A 16882-nucleotide genomic window follows, 5' to 3' on the forward strand; every position below is an offset into this window, starting at 1 on the left:
ACCAGGGAAGCCTGAAGCATTTTTTAAATAATAGCCAAAATGTGGAAAGAACCCAAAGCTCCATTAAATAATGAATGTTTAAACAAACTGGAATGTTTCTCATCAGAAATAAAAGTTACGAAGCACTGATAAAAGTTAATCATGGATGACCCTTGAAAGCATTATGCCAAGTACAAGAAGGGAGATGGCCATATATTGTGTGACTTAATTTATATAGAATACCCAGAATAGTTCTATCTGTAGAGATGGAAAGTAGCAAAATATTTGCTTGTGACTCAGGGTAGAGTGCTGAGTAACTATTAATGCGTACAGGTTTTTTTTAAGAGGTGATGACGAATGATGAAACCATTGTTGGACAACATTACAAACATACTAAATCCCACTGTATGGTCAACGTGAAAACTGTATATTTTATTGTATGCAAATTATACAATAAAAGAAACAAGCTAATATCTCCATGTTGAATTCAGAAAATTGTTCCGATTTACTAACCATGGCCTACAAGCTGTTGGAGAGAGGAGTTCCAGTTTCCATTGAACCAGTGGAAGGAAGACATGATTATTGGAACAATGGCAAGAAGGGGAGGAACTGGAGAGATACCTTTTTTTTTTTTTGCAGTACGCCGGCCTCTCACTGTTGTGGCCTCTCGTGTTGCAGAGCACAGGCTCCGGACGCCCAGGCTCAGTGGCCATGGCTCACGGGCCCAGCCGCTCCACGGCATGTGGGATCTTCCCGGACTGGGGCACGAACCCGTGTCCCCTGCATCGGCAGGCGGACTGTCAACCACTGCGCCACCAGGGAAGCCCCGAGATACCTTATTTTTTAATTGAAGTATAGTTGATTTACAAAGTTGTGTCAATCTCTGCTGTACAGCAAAGTGACTCAGTTATACACATATAGACCGTCTTTTTTAAAGTATTCTTTCCCATTATGGTTTCTCACAGGATATTGAATATAGTTCCCTGGGCTATACAGTAGGACCTTGTTGTTGTTGTTGTTGTTTTAATTTTATTTTAACATCTTTATTGGAGTATAATTGCTTCACAATGGTATGTTAGTTTCAACTTCACAACAAAATGAATCAGTTATATATATACATATGTTCCCATATCTCTTCCCGCTTGCATCTCCCTCCCACACTCCATATCCCACCTCTCCAGGCGGTCACAAAGCACTGAGCTGATCTCCCTGTGCTATGTGGCTGCTTCCCACTAGCTATCTACCTTACGTTTGTTAGTGTATGTATGTCCATGCCACTCTCTTGCTTTGTCACAGTTTACCCTTCCCCCTCCTCATATCCTCAAGTCCATTCTCTAGTAAGTCTGTGTCTTTATTCCTGTTTCATCCCTAGGTTCTTCATGACATTTTTTTTCTTAAATTCCATATATATGTGTTAGCAGACGGTATTTGTCTCTCTCTTTCTGACTTACTTCACTCTGTATGACAGACTCTAGGTCTATCCACCTCATTACAAATAGCTCAATTTCGTTTCTTTTTATGGCTGAGTAATATTCCATTGTATATATGTGTCACATCTTCTTTATCCATTCATCCGATGATGGACACTTAGGTTGTTTCCATCTCCGGGCTATTGTAAATAGAGCTGCAATGAACATTTTGGTACATGATTCTTTTTGAATTATGTTTTTCTCATGGTATATGCCTAGTGGGATTGCTGGGTCATATGGTAGTTCTATTTGTAGTTTTTTTAGGAACCTCCATACTGTTCTCCACAGTGGCTGTATCAATTTACATTCCCACCAACAGTGTAAGAGGGTTCCCTTTTCTCCACACCCTCTCCAGCATTTATTTTTTTTAGATTTTTTGATGATGGCGATTCTAACTGGTGTGAGATGATATCTCATTGTAGTTTTGATTTGCATTTCTCTAATGATTAATGATGTTGAGCATTCTTTCATGTGTTTGTTGGCAGTCTGTATATCTTCTTTGGAGAAATGTCTATTTAGGTCTTCTGCCCATTTTTGGATTGGGTTGTTTATTTTTTTGTTATTGAGCTGCATGAGCTGCCTGTAAATTTTAGAGATTAATCCTTTGTCAGTTGATTCATTTGCAAATATTTTCTCCCATTCTGAGGGCTGTCTTTTGGTCTTGTTTATGGTTTCCTTTGCTGTGCAAAAGCTTTGAAGTTTCATTAGGTCCCATTTGTTTATTTTTGTTTTTATCTCCATTACTCTAGGAGATGGGTCAAGAAGGATCTTGCTGTGATTTATGTCATAGAGTGTTCTGCCTATGTTTTCCTCTAAGAGTTTGATAGTTTCTGGCCTTACATTTAGGTCTTTAATCCATTTTGAGCTTATTTTTGTGTATGGTGTTAGGGAGTGATCTAATCTCATACTTTTACATGTACCTGTCCAGTTTTCCCAGCACCACTTATTGAAGAGGCTGTCCTTTCTCCACTGTACATTCCTGCCTCCTTTATCAAAGATAAGGTGACCATATGTGCGTGGGTTTATCTCTGGGCTTTCTATCCTGTTCCATTGATTTATATTTGTTTTTGTGCCAGTACCATACTGTCTTGATTACCATAGGTTTGTAGTATAGTCTGAAGTCAGGAAGCCTGATTCCTCCAGCTCCGTTTTTCGTTCTGAAGATTGCTTTGGCTATTCGGGGTCTTTTGTGTTTCCATACAAATTGTGAAAATTTTTTTTCTAGTTCTGTGAAAAATACCAGTGGTAGTTTGTTAGGGATTGCATTGAATCTGTAGATTGCTTTGGGTAGTAGAGTCATTTTCACAATGTTGATTCTTCCAATCCAAGAACATGGTATATCTCTCCATCTATTTGTAACATCTTTAATTTCTTTCATCAGTGTCTTATAATTTTCTGCATACAGGTCTTTTGTCTCCTTAGGTAGGTTTATTCCTAGATATTTTATTCTTTTTGTTGCAGTGGTAAATGGGAGTGTTATATTGATTTCACTTTCAGATTTTTCATCCTTAGTGTATAGGAATGCCAGAGATTTTGGTGCATTAATTTTGTATCCTGCTACTTTACCAAATTCATTGATTATCTCTAGTAGTTTTCTGGTAGCATATTTAGGATTCTCTATGTATAGTATCATGTCATCTGCAAATAGTGACAGCTTTACTTCTTCTTTTCCGATTTGGATTCCTTTTATTTCCTTTTCTTCTCTGATTGCTGTGGCTAAAACTTCCAAAACTATGTTGAATAAGAGTGGTGAGAGTGGGCAACCTTGTCTTGTTCCTGACCTTAGTGGAAATGCTTTCAGTTTTTCGCCATTGAGGATGATGTTGGCTGTGGGCTTGTCATATACGGCCTTTATTATATTGAGGAAAGTTCCCTCTACACCTACTTTCTGCAGGGTTTTTATCATAAATGGGTGTTGAATTTTGTCAAAAGCTTTCTCTGCATCTATTGAGATGATCATATGGTTTTTCTCCTTCAATTTGTTAATATGGTTAATCACATTGATAGATTTGCGTATATTGAAGAATCCTTGCATTCCTGGAATAAACCCCACTTGATCATGGTGTATGATCCTTTTAATGTGCTGTTGGATTCTGTTTGCTAGTATTTTGTTGAGGATTTTTGCATCTATGTTCATCAGTGATATTGGCCTGTAGTTTTCTTTCTTTGTGACATCCTTGTCTGGTTTTGGTATCAAGGTGATGGTGGCCTCGTAGAATGAGTTTGGGAGTGTTCCTCCCTCTGCTATATTTTGGAAGAGTTTGAGAAGAATAGGTGTTAGCTCTTCTCTAAATGTTTGATAGAATTCGCCTGTGAAGCCATCTGGTCCTGGGCTTTTGTTTGTTGGAAGATTTTTAATCACAGTTTCAATTTCAGTGTTTGTGATTGGTCTGTTCATATTTTCTATTTCTTCCTGATTCAGTCTTGGCAGTTTGTGCATTTCTAAGAATTTGTCCATTTCTTCCAGATTGTCCATTTTATTGGCATAGAGTTGCTTGTAGTAATCCCTCATGATTTTTTGTATTTCTGCAGTGTCAGTTGTTACTTCTCCTTTTTCATTTCTGATTCTATTGATTTGAGTCTTCTCCCTTATTTTCTTGATGAGTCTGGCTAATGGTTTATCAATTTTGTTAATCTTCTCAAAGAACCAGCTTTTAGTTTTATTGATCTTTGCTATTGTTTCCTTCATTTCTTTTTCATTTATTTCTGATCTGATTTTTATGATTTCTTTCCTTCTGCTAACTCTGGGGTTTTTTTGTTCTTCTTTCTCTAATTGCTTGAGGTGCAAGGTTAGGTTGTTTATTCGAGATGTTTCCTGCTTCTTAAGGTGGGCTTGTATTGCTATAAACTTCCCTCTTAGAACTGCTTTTGCTGCATCCCATAGGTTTTGGGTCGTTGTATCTCCATTGTCATTTGTTTCTAGGTATTTTTTAATTTCCTCTTTGATTTCTTCAGTGATCACTTCGTTACTAAGTAGTGTATTGTTTAGCCTCCATGTGTTTGTATTTTTTACTGCTCTTTTCCTATAATTGATATCTAATCTCATGGCGTTGTGGTCGGAAAAGATACTTGATATAATTTCAATTTTCTTAAATTTACCAAGGCTTGATTTGTGACCCAAGATATGATCTATCCTGGAGAATGTTCCATGAGCACTTGAGAAAAATGTGTATTCTGTTGTTTTTGGATGGAGTGTCCTATAAATATCAATTAAGTCCATCCTGTTTAATGTATCATTTAAAGCTTGTGTTTCCTTATTTATTTTCATTTTGGATGATCTGTCCATTGGTGAAAGTGGGGTGTTGAAGTCCCCTACTATGAATGTGTTACTGTCGATTTCCCCTTTTATGGCTGCTAGTTTTTGCCTTATGTATTGAGGTGCTCCTATGTTGGGTGCATAAATATTTACAATTGTTATATCTTCTTCTTGGATCGATCCCTTAATCATTATGTAGTGTCCTTCTTTGTCTCTTCTGATAGTCCTTATTTTAAAGTCTATTTTGTCTGATATGAGAATTGCTACTCCAGCTTTCTTTTGGTTTCCATTTGCATGGAATATCTTTTTCCATCCCCTTACTTTCAGTCTGTATGTGTCTCTAGGTCTGAAGTGGGTCTCTTGTAGACAGCATATATATGGGTCTTGTTTTTGTATCCATTCAGCCAATCTGTGTCTTTTGGTGGGAGCATTTAGTCCATTTACATTTAAGGTAATTATCGATATGTATGTTCCTATTCCCATTTTCTAAATTGTTTTGGGTTCGTTATTATAGGACTTTTCCTTCTCTTGTGTTTTTGTCTAGAGAAGTTCCTTTAGCATTTGTTGTAAAGCTGGTGTCTGGTGGTGTGTTTTGGGGTGTCTGTGGACTTATTATGATTTTAGGCAGCCTCTCTGCTAATGGTTGGGGTTGTGTTTCTGTCTTGCTAGTTGTTTGGCATAGGATGTCCAGCACTGTATCTTGCTGGTCATTGAGTGAAGCTGGGTGCTGGTGTTGAGATGGAGATCTCTGGGATATTTTCACCGTTTGATATCATGTGCAGTTGGGAGGTCTCTTGTGGACCAATGTCCTGAAGTTGGCTCTCCCACCTCAGAGGCACAGCACTAATTCCTGGCTGCAGCACCAAGAGCCTTTCATCCACATGGCTCAGAAGAAAAGGGAGAAAAAGTAGAAAGAAAGAATTAGTAGAATTAGAAGGAAAGAAAGGAGGGAGGGAGGGAGCAAGGAAGGAAAGAGGGAAGGAAGAAAAAAAAGAACGAAGATAAAGTAAAATAAAATAAGGTTATTAAAGTAAAGAGTAATTATTAAGAAAAAAATTTAAAAAAAAAACCCAGACAGATAGAACCCTCGGACAAATGGTTGAAGGAAAGCTATACAGACAAAATCTCACACAGAAGTATACACATACGCACAAAAAAAAGGAAAAGGGGAAAGAATAAATCTTGCTCTCAAAGTCCACCTCCTTAATTTGGGATGATTCGTCGTCTATTCATGTAGTCTACAAATGCAGGGTACATCAAGTTGATTGTGGAGCTTTAATCCGCTGTCTCTGAGGCCGCTGGGAGAGATTTCCCTTTCTCTTCTTTGTTCTCACAGCTCCCAGGGACTCAGCTTTGGACTTGGCCCCGCCTGTGCGTGTAGGTCGCCGGAGGGCGTCTGTTCTTTGCTCAGACAGGACGGGGTTAAAGGAGCCGCTGATACGGGGGCTCTGGCTCACTCAGGCCTGGGGGTACGGAGGGTCACGGAGTGCGGGGCGGGGCTGCGGCGGCAGAGGCCGGCGTGACGTTGCACCAGCCTGAGGCGCGCCGTGCGTTCTCCTGGGGAAGTTGTCCCTGGATCCCGGGACCCTGGCAGTGGCGGGCTGCACAGGCTCCCCGGAATGGGGGTGTGGATAGTGACCTGTGTTCGCACACAGGCTTCTTGGCGGCGGCAGCAGCAGCCTTAGCGTCTCCTGCCCGTCTCTGGGGTCCGCGCTTTTAGCCGCGGCTCGCGCCCGTCTCTGGAGCTCCTTTAAGCAGCGCTCTGAATCCCCTCTCCTCGCGCACCAGGAAACAAAGAGGGAAGAAAAAGTCTCTTGCCTCTTCGGCGGGTCTAGACTTTTCCCCGGACTCCCTCCCGGCCAGCCGTGGCGCACTAACCCCCTGCAGGCTGTGTTCACGCCGCCAACCCCAGTCCTCTCCCTGCGCTCCGACCGGAGCCCCGCCCGCCCCGGCGGGTGAGCAGACAAGCCTCTCGGGCTGGTGAGTGCCGGTCGGCACCGATCCTCCGTGCGGGAATCTCCCCGCTTTGCCCTCCGCACCCCCGTTGCCGCGCTCCCCTCCGCGGCTCCGAAGCTCCCCGCTCCGCCCCCCGCAGTCTCCGCCCACGAAGGGGCTTCCTAGTGTGTGGAGACCTTTCCTCCTTCGCATCTCCCTCCCACTGGTGCAGGACCCGTCCCTATCCTTTTGTCTCTGTTTATTCTTTTTAATTTTGCCCTACCCAGGTTCGTGGGGGGGGTTTCTTGCCTATTGGGAGGTCTGAGGTCTTCGGCCAGCGTTCAGTAGGTGTTCCGTAGGAGTTGTTCCACGTGTAGATGTATTTCTGGTGTATCTGTGAGGAGGAAGGTGATCTCCGCGTCTTACTCTTCTGCCATCTTCCAGGACCTTGTTGTTTATCCATTCTACATATAATAGTTTGCATCTGCCAACCCCAAACTCCCAGTCCATCCCTCTCCCTCCCAAGCCCCCCTTGGCAACCACAAGTCTATTTTCTATCTCTGAGTCTGTTTCTGTGAGAGAGACATTTTTAAGGTAAAATTAACAGACCATGTTTCCAAAATGCCAGTGATAGGGACTTCCCTGGCAGTCCAGTGGTTAAGACTCCATGCTTCCAATGCAAGGGACGTGGGTTCAATTCCTGGTTTGGGAACTAAGATCCTACATACCATACAGTCTGGCTAAAAATAATAATCATGATCATAAAAATAAAATCCCAGTGATGCACCTGCCCATTAGCAATAAGTCTCTTGCTATGCACTGTGAGACTAGTTCATTATCTGGTACTATTCCAGTTCTCTCAATAAACTTGAAGTGTGAGGAGATTCTGTCTTCATGGTTATAGAATTCATACATTGCATCTGTCATTTCTCCGTGTACATGCCACACAAATCTTAAAACAACCCCTTGATTTATGCATCCTCCAGGCATTTCAGTGAAGTAAAACGGAAGAAATGCAAATGAAATAGATAAATTGGGCAAAGTGTGTTTTTAAAAATAATAATGAAATATATGACTCACAAAATGAGCTTCCCCGGGAAATTAAAAATAGAACTACCATTTGATCCAGGAATTCCACTCCTCGGTATATATCTGAAAATGACGGAAGCACTAATTTGTAAAGATACATGCATCCCAATGTTCATAGCAGCATTATTTACAGTAGCCAGTATATGGGAGCAACCCAAGTGTCCATCAAGAAAAAGATGGATTAGGGCTTCCCTGGTGGTGCAGTGGTTAAGAAGCCACCTGCCAATGCAAGGGACATGGGTTCGATCCCTGGTCCGGGAAGATCCCACATGCTGCAGAGCAACTAAGCCCGGGTTCCACAACTGCGGAGCCTGTGCTCTAGAGATCCCGAGCCACAACTACTGAGCCCACGTGCCACAACTACTGAAGCCTGCGCACCTAGAGCCCATGCTCCGCAGCAAGAGAAGCCACTGCAACAAGAAGCCCATGCACCGCAACGAAGAGTAGCCCCCGGTCGCGGCAACTATAGAAAGCCCGTGCGCAGCAATGAAGTCCTCGATGAGGAAGGAACTCCAGAAGACTTAGAGTATAAGTTGAAGGGATTCATTGACCTGACCCTGGATAAGAGTGTGAAGACAAGGCAGGCAGCTCTGGAAGGTATTTAAAATGTACTGGCTTCAAAGATGCTTTATGAATTTATTCTGGAGAGAAGAATGACTTTAACTGATAGCATTGAACGCTGCCTGAAAAAAGGTAAAGGTGATGAGCAGCGTGTAGCTGCAGCATTAGCATTTGTTCTTTGTATTCAGTTGGGCCCTGGAATTGAAAGTAAAGAGGTTTTAAAGAATCTTGGACCAATCCTGAAGAAAATAATTTGTGATGGAACAGCTAGTATCCAGGCTAGGCAAACTTGTGCAACTTGCTTTGCTGTTTGCTGTTTTATTGCCACAGATGACATTACTGAGCTGTATTCAACTCTGCAGTGTTTGGAAAATATCTTCACCGAGTCCTATCTCAAAGAGAAAGACACTAATGTTGTCTGGAGCACCCCTACTACAGCGCTTCATATCAGCTCGCTTCTCATGTGGACATTATTACTGACCATATGCCCAATCAATGAAGTGAAGAAAAAGCTTGAGGTGCATTTCCATAAACTTCCAAGCCTCCTCTCTTTTGATGATGTAAACATGAGAATAGGTGCTGGTGAATCTCTGGCACTTCTGTTTGAATTGGCCAGAGGAATAGAGAGTGACTTTTTTTACGAAGACATGGAGTCTTTGACTCAGATGCTTAGGGCTTTGGCTACAGATGGAAATAAGCACCGGGCCAAAGTGGACAAGAGGAAGCAGCGGTCGGTGTTCAGAGACATCCTGAGGGTGGTAGAGGAACGGGATTTTCCAACAGAAACTGTTAAATTTAGTCCTGAACGCATGTATACTGATTGGTGGGTCAAAAAACATACATATGACACCTTTAAGGAGGTTCTTGGATCAGGGATGCAGTACCACTTGCAGTCAAATGAATTCCTTCGCAGTGTTTTTGAACTTGGACCCCCAGTGATGCTTGATGCTGCAACACTTAAAACAATGAAGATTTCACGTTTTGAAAGGCATTTATATAATTCTACTGCCTTCAAAGCTCGAACAAAAGCTCGAAGCAAATGTCGAGATAAGAGAGCAGATGTTGGAGAATTCTAGGTTTTTAGCATTTGAAGACCACTTTCTAATTTCCCTTTTTTAAAAATATAATTTCTAATGTATTTAAACTCTAGAGACAGTTTTTTATCTTGGGTCAACAGATAGCTTTTGTAGTAGGGGTTATATTATAATTTAATGTATAGTATTGCAAATCGTGAGTTCTGGTTATTGAATATTCTCTCTATATATAATCAATAAACACGAATAAAGTGTAGTGTGTGGTCATTTTCTATTTATGAAGAGAGCAAAAATATAGTATTTCACTTGATTTCATGATGAGAAAAACTATTAGTTGAGGTTAAATTTCTTATGCTGTGGTTGTCAGAAATATTGATTATAATGATATAGATATACAAGGTATTTAACTTAAGATCTTAGATGAGTTCTGGATACAATTTTGGGAGCTAGATCGTCTGGAAAATCTATTATTTTCAATTTTAAATGGAACCTAATAATTTTGTTACTGGGATCAACAAAGGGAATTATACCATGAGACCTTACAGCTGCACTTACAGGCCATTCAGTCCATCTGTCATTCATAATGAATTTGTATATGCCAGAAAATTTGCTAGCCTTGACCTCCGAGGGCAGTAACACTAATTTTATCTGCTGTGTAAGACCTTGTGCTCTTTATTTTGAAATAAAGATCTTTTCACACTAAAAAAAAAAACAAACAAAAAAACCCTGTAGCAAACAGTAAATTAAAACAAGCTGTTTCAAGCTGCAGGGACCAAGCTACCCCTCGCCGCCTCCTGCCCCGCCTAACGGCGCTCCCTGGACTGACAGGGGCTCCCTCCTCGCCACGCCCCTCGCCGCTAGCGCTCCGCCCAAGCCCCGCCTCCAGAAGCCCTGCTTCTAACTCCGCGCTCGCGCCGTTAATAACGGAAGCGGAAGCGGACAGCGCGGAGAGACGATCATCCTGCTGAGAGTAAGTTTTCTTTTCTGGTGTGAATCTGTGCCGCGCGGCCCCCCTTTCTCCATCCTCAGAGTGTGTGTGTGGGGGGTCACCAAGGACCGTAAATCCCAGTACCCGCCCCTACGCTCCCAGTAAATCCAGACGTCGCCGTTACAGGTCAGGCATGTTTTCCTTTGGGTTTGAATTCGCTCTGAGGCCGGTCTCGGTGCCCTTGGCTTTTCTGCCTTCGGTCCAGGTAGACACCTCCATTCGCGACATTTTCCTGCTTAAAATCCATTACTGCCTCCGCCCCTTCCCGCCGCCTGTAACGTCCCCTTCCGCGAGGTGGATTCGTGCCCCCCAGCCTCGCCCTCTCGGCCCCTGGAGGGCAGCGCCGGCCGCCCCGCTCCCGGACAGCCCGCGTCCTCTCCCCGGTCCTGGCATTCTGTAGAGCCCGCCCCTCTCCTGAGACCCCTTCCTTCCCAGCCCCTCGGTCCTCGCGTCTCCTCAGACCGGTCCTTTTGCTCCCCCTGCCTCCCCTTCGTAGTCAGCCCTTCCCCTCACCCGGCGTGGGGGGCGGGGAGTGACCTGGGCCAGCCGTGTGACACCCAGTGTTCTTCCGTCTGAAATTCCACCCCGCTGGAGAATGGACTCTTCCGGTAGGCGGCATGTTATTCCGTCTCGGTCTCTGTAAATATGTGGGCGAGGGGGAGCTGGAGAAGCAGAGACAGAGCGACTGAGAGAGAAATAGAAAAGCTGACAGGGTGGAAAGAATGAGGGAGAGCGAATGGAAACGTAGAGGATGGCTGAGGAGCTTATAAAGAGACAGTGAAATGAAAGAGACTAAGCCTTGAAAATAGCAGGTGAATAAAATCGAGAAGTAAATGAAAACGCCGGATCTTCAGGGATTGCAGAGCAACATAGAGAGAGGCCCTGGATCAGTGGTAGTAGCGAGGGCAGCAGTGGTGAGGCACTGCACAGAAAGTCTGGGAGAGGATAAAAGGTGGAACCATGGCCTTCAGAGCATCCTGGTCCTGGGAGAGAAGCAGAGGACAACTTGTGGCTAGCAGAGCAGAGGAAGAGAGAGAGCAGAAAGGAAGCACAGCCACCTGGGGTGCTGGAGAGTGGGGAGGAAGGGAGAGTAACAGGGACAGAAGGGGTGTCACGAGCCGTGCAGAGAGGGAGTAGAGTTGGGGGAAGAAAGAGGCAGAAATGTATGGATAGGCCAGCAGGAGCACCAGGGGAGTAGATAAGATCAAAAAGAAGGAGACAGAAACAGAGAAAGAAATAGACAATAAAATGGAAACCCATAGTAGTGCAGGTAGAGGGCAGACTGGGTCCAGGTTGGGGGTGAGTTGATTGGATTTGGACGATTAAGTTATGATATACTGATTTCTGGCTTTAGACTCTAAAAAATTGAAATTTTCCTTGCTTAAATTATACAGGTGAGGATTTGTATTGCAAAACTGTAAGGTTTGTGCATTTTGTAATTGTTTGTATGACAAGAAAACTTCCCTTTGCAATCCCTATTCAGCCAAGGGGCGGTGAGTTGACTCAGACAGTTGTGGGTCACCCCCTTCCATTTCCTGGCGTGGGGTAGAGGACAGGGGAGAGACTAGTGGGGCAGGAAATGACTGACTCTCACTACATGGTGCTTCTTTAAAGAAACATTAAAAATTTTGTTTTTCTGTAATGGACTTACTTTTTTCTCTCTGGTTTCTTTACATTTATGTCTTTCTTTTAACTTTGCATATATCCTAGTGCACTAGATATCTAATTTCCTGCAAATAATTACTAACTTGTGAAATAAGTTTGGTGGCCTTATGTATTCTACTCATGTGATTCTTTTCTAAATATGATAAATCCTCAATTTTTTTTGTTATTTATTTGTTTTTGGCTGCATTGGGTCTTCGCTGCTGTGCGTGGGCCCTCTGTAGTTGGGGCAAGCAGGGACTACTCTTCGTTGCGGTGTGCGGGACTACTCTTCGTTGCGGTGTGCGGGCTTCTCATTGCGGTGGCTTCCCTTGTTGCGGAGCACAGGCTCAAGGCACACGGGCTTCATTAGTTGTGGCATATGGGCTCAGTAGTTGTGGCTCATGGGCTCTAGAGCGCAGGCTCAGTAGTTGTGGCACACGGGCTTAGTTGCTCTGCGGCACGTGGGATCCTCCCAGACCAGGGCTTGAACCCATGTCCCCTGCATTGGCAGGTGGATTCTTAACCACTGCACCACCAGGGAAGCCCCAATCCTCATTTTTTAAAAAACATTGACAGCAGGATCTTTAGATTTAAAAAATTCACAAATTATTTCTTTTTATTGATTCAATAATTGACACCTGAGTTCTTCCCCTGCTTTATCTTTATATACTGGTAAAGTTCTTTGGTAACTAGTAAATAATTTTAGACTCTTTTGATGAGTACTTGGTAGATATGTCAGTGATCTTTTATATTAACAGTCAAAACCTAGTTTAACCAGTTAGTCTAATATTCTTTTTCCCCTTTTATTCCTCTATTCATTATAAAGAAGTTTGCTCAGATCTTGTTTCTAAGCTGAACGCTTGCAATGTTTTATGCACCAACAGCTATGCTTTTGCAATTGTTTATTTTTTAATTATTTTACTGTGATTTTTCTGGAAAAGAAGAATTACCTGTTTGGTGACAGTGTGATCAGACCTTGAAAGAGAAGTTTCCTTTGATCAGGCACCTGAAAGATGGTGTTTTAAATGGGACAGGCGATAAGGACAGACTCTGCCCACCGACTCCTCAGGATCTCATTTCAGAATTCAGTTACACCTGATTCTGTTCACTCAACCAGGACTTTCTCAGAAAAGTCTCCCTTCTGGGCCTCAGGATGCCCACTTGTAACATGGAGATGAGAGACTAGACCAGAAACTCTGTCAGAGTAACACTGACCTTGAAGTGATTGGCCAAATTGGGTGTGTGTCTGTGTGTGTCTTCCTTTTGGAGAGAGTGTCTAGTTTTATTTAGAATTGTATATGGGTTCCTGTTTTCCCACAGGCTCGGAGTAGAAGTGACCGTAGTCAGAAATATTTCTCTGCATTAAGTATAAACCTGAGGAGAGTTTATGCCAGTTCTGGCCCTCAGACCTGCACTGGCTCTTGTTTGTCCTCAGGACAAATCCCGAGTCCTCCCTGTGTCTGCTCAGCCCTGTGTCATCCTCAGGGCCCTGCCAGTGTCCCCAGCCTCATCCTGGGAGCTGACCCTGTTCTCATGGTTCACTCTGCCCTGGGCACTTTCACCTTTTGTCTGTTTCAAAACAAAAACTATTTCTGTCTGACATCATAGTTCCTGTTCTTACCTTTTGCCTTGAAGTCACCATAGCACAGGCCCTTTGTCTCCCTTCAGGTCTAGGCTCAGAGACCTGAGGAGGCTCGCCATCTCCTCCTGACTATCTGTGTCACATTTTATTACCTCTGTATCAATCACCTTCAACAGAAATGCTCCTCTCCATTGATTATGTGGAGTTTTCCTCCTTTTCCGTCCATTGAAGGGTGCACAGTGCTCCTCTTCCCTGGGTAGCTGCGGCATCTCCCTCTGAGGATGTGTTTGGTGGCTGGGACTGTGGGTTGGGCTGAATAATCCTCAGGAGAGACCAGGGGAACAGGGTAGGTGATGAGGATGGTTCCTACATTTGTTCTGGACATCTCAGCGCTAATTATTAGCCTATATGGCTGCTTAATTACTCAAAATAAGAGCAAAAAGATGCAGGGAGTGCTAAAAAAAGTCCTACAGAACTGATGTCCTCATGTAGTATGTTGAGGTGTCCCCATGTTTAGTGTGCTGTGTCACTGCTCCACTATAGCCCCCAGGTGTTCCAGGCTGTGCACATCCAGGGACCAGTTGCCTCCTTGGACAGGAGCTTTGCCTTCCAGCAGTTCATCTGCTCCGAGTCAGGGGTAGTGATTTCACTGTGGTAACTGTGGGCCAAAGTCCAGAACCTAAGGAGGAATGAAGGAGACTTCCCTCAAAGAGTTAGGGTACTTTTTAATTACCTGTGAGCTGGCAGAACAGGAGAGAAGAAACTTGGGGACCATCTGTCTTGGGGACAAGAAATCTGGGACCGCCTGTCTTTGCGTCTCCCTCACTGGATTCAAATGTCCTTTGTAACTGGATTCCGTAACATTCTTACTTTCTCGTAAGTTTTCCCAGGAGGGCCAACTTTGCTGACCTGCATATTGATTGGCCAGTGTCCTTTGGGTGGCAGCTTGCGTGTATTCCTGTTGCGATGGCTTTGCTGAGAGGTCCTTTTGTCCTTTAGCCCTGTTTGCCCATGAGTGCATGGAGGAGAGGCAGGACAGTTGGGAAGCTGGAGGGGAGCCTGTAGGGGTCTTCAGGAGGGATGTGGCAGCCAGTGTGGGCTTCAAGGTGAGCCCAATGAATGGTGCGTGCATTTGTCCCTTTTGCGCTCAAGGGGTGTGTGGAACTCCTGGCAAGTAATGTCTCAGTTCTGGCTGGAGCACCTGGAATTGGGTTTATGGGTAGTTGTGGGGTGCATTGCATGGTTTGAGGTGCCATAGTGTCTTAGCTCAGGTTCCCTGGGACCTAGCTGCTGAGACTGAGGTTTCCATTCATTGGTTTAATCTGGTATTTCATGGCCATACATGAGGAGGAATGAAGGCAGTGGTTTTAGGCACAGAAAATCATTTTCCTCCGATGTTAGAAGTATGGGCTGAGCTGAGCCCACAGGGATTCTTGGGTGAAGGAGGATGGGTGCCTTGTCCTCAGGCAACGGAGCTAGAGGGTGCCCTACAGCATCCACTCCGCAAGTGACTTGTGTTGGGTATTCTGGGAGGTCAAGAATCATCGTGCAGGGATACTGCTTTGGGAAAGATCTCTGGTGTTCTCTTTACTTGCTGCAAGTAATAAATCCTTCCTGCTCCAGAAAAAAAAGAGAGAGAAAGAGAGGAATCATTGTGCAGTTTTTAGACTAATATGGAGGTCATTTTGTTGTTTACCTTTGGTACGTTTTAGTATTTTGTGTTGCAGATAAAGAAATTTTCAGTTGCACTGTGAAACATAACGAAAGGGGAATTGGAGTGTTGCCTTGGGGGATGTTTGGGTCTCACTGGGGGATGTGCATCGTTGGAAACATCTTTCTTTTATGTGTAGTTTTTGAAGATGACAGTGTTTGGGCTGTGGTTACTGTGAATGAAAATATGGTATTTTGCATCGACTGGTTCCTTGGGTGTCTTATATGTATTTTTCCCTCTGGCATGATTTATTAGAGTTTGGCATGTTTTCTGGTATTTTCTAGCACGATGAGTTGATCATTATGGGTTTTATTGAGACTATGTTGGACCCCATGAAAGTTTGTAAGTTCATTTGAGTCCAGAAGGGAAATTATGAGTAGTAAGCTTCAAATGGCAGAAGGTTTTCATTAGGGAAATTTTGCTAGGTATGTTTCTGTGGACAGAACCTGAGAGGGGCCATTAAGTTCTTTAATGTAGGGAGAGATTGTTCCAAGAATCAGAGGGCCAGCAACACCACAGTGATCAGTAATACAGAGGCACATTCTTGGGAAGGTGTAGCCGCTACTTTCTTGCTGCCAGGCCAATGCTGGTTCCTCTGCGGTCCTCTCCCTACCTGTGGAGGTAAACACACACACACACACACACACACACACACACACACACACACACACACACACACACACAATAGGGAACGCTTGTGCTTCATTGGTGGGAATGTAAATGGTATGGCTATTATGGAAAACAATTTAGAGGTTCCTCTGTCTAGATAGCCAAAGGAAATGAAATCATTATATTTAGGTAAATATTTGCAACATGTTCATCTAATGTTCATCGTGCTATCGTTAATCATACTGTGTTTCTATTTACCTGGTATTTGCTGAGAGAGTAACACTTGACTGTTCTTAGCACACAGAAATAAAATGGTCGTTGTGAGTTGATGGACGTGTAAAGCACTCTATTGTGAATACTACACAGTGTATACATCTGTCTAATAAGCACAATGGATGCCTCATATGTACACCATTGTAATACATCTGTTAGGCTTCAGTAAAGCTGGAAAATGAAAAGCAAGTGGGGGCTGTGCTGGGCTTGCCTCCTGTGGGTGCTGCTCAACACAGGCGTTTCCTTAGATCGATGAAGAATTTCGTACAGACGTGTTCTGAACCCTCTGACCAGGGATTCCTCTTCATACTGTCAGTGTGCGGGTCCAACCTCAACAATATTTGAGGTGCCCCAGGATGTTCCAATCCGGATCCCTCACTGAGCATCGTGACTCTGGGTCCCCCCATTCCTGAGGGCTGAGATCTGGGCTGAGGGTGAGGGCTCTACTCTGCGTGGGGATGGATCAGGGCTGGTCTATGACCTGCAGGGGATCGTCGGGTCCAGCTGAGGTGCCCGCTGCTGCTGCTGCGTACGTGAGGGCCTCACCAGGAGGGGAGCCTGAACTGAAGGAAAGGGTGGGAAAACTCATATGTTGGTCTCTATGTGGGAGTTACTGTCCTGAGCCCCTCCTGGGACAGTGGGCAGCAGAGGACCGTCTGTTCCACATGCTGAGGGCTTCCCTGTGTGTGTGGTGGTGACTCAGGAAGGGGGTGTGTTGATTCTAAGCATTAAACAGCCTGTTTTCCACTTTC

At 44.0% G+C, this 16882-nt stretch overlaps 1 pseudogene; it reads left to right on the plus strand.

Moving 5' to 3' along the window:
• The first annotated feature begins 493 nt into the window (after positions 1-493).
• On the plus strand, positions 494-9365 carry LOC103086816 (interferon-related developmental regulator 1 pseudogene; annotated as a pseudogene).
• Positions 9366-16882: the final 7517 nt, after the last annotated feature.

The sequence above is a fragment of the Lipotes vexillifer genome, unplaced genomic scaffold (assembly GCF_000442215.2).
Source record: "Lipotes vexillifer unplaced genomic scaffold, Lipotes_vexillifer_v1.1 scaffold1665, whole genome shotgun sequence".
Taxonomy (NCBI): Eukaryota; Metazoa; Chordata; class Mammalia; order Artiodactyla; family Lipotidae; genus Lipotes; species Lipotes vexillifer.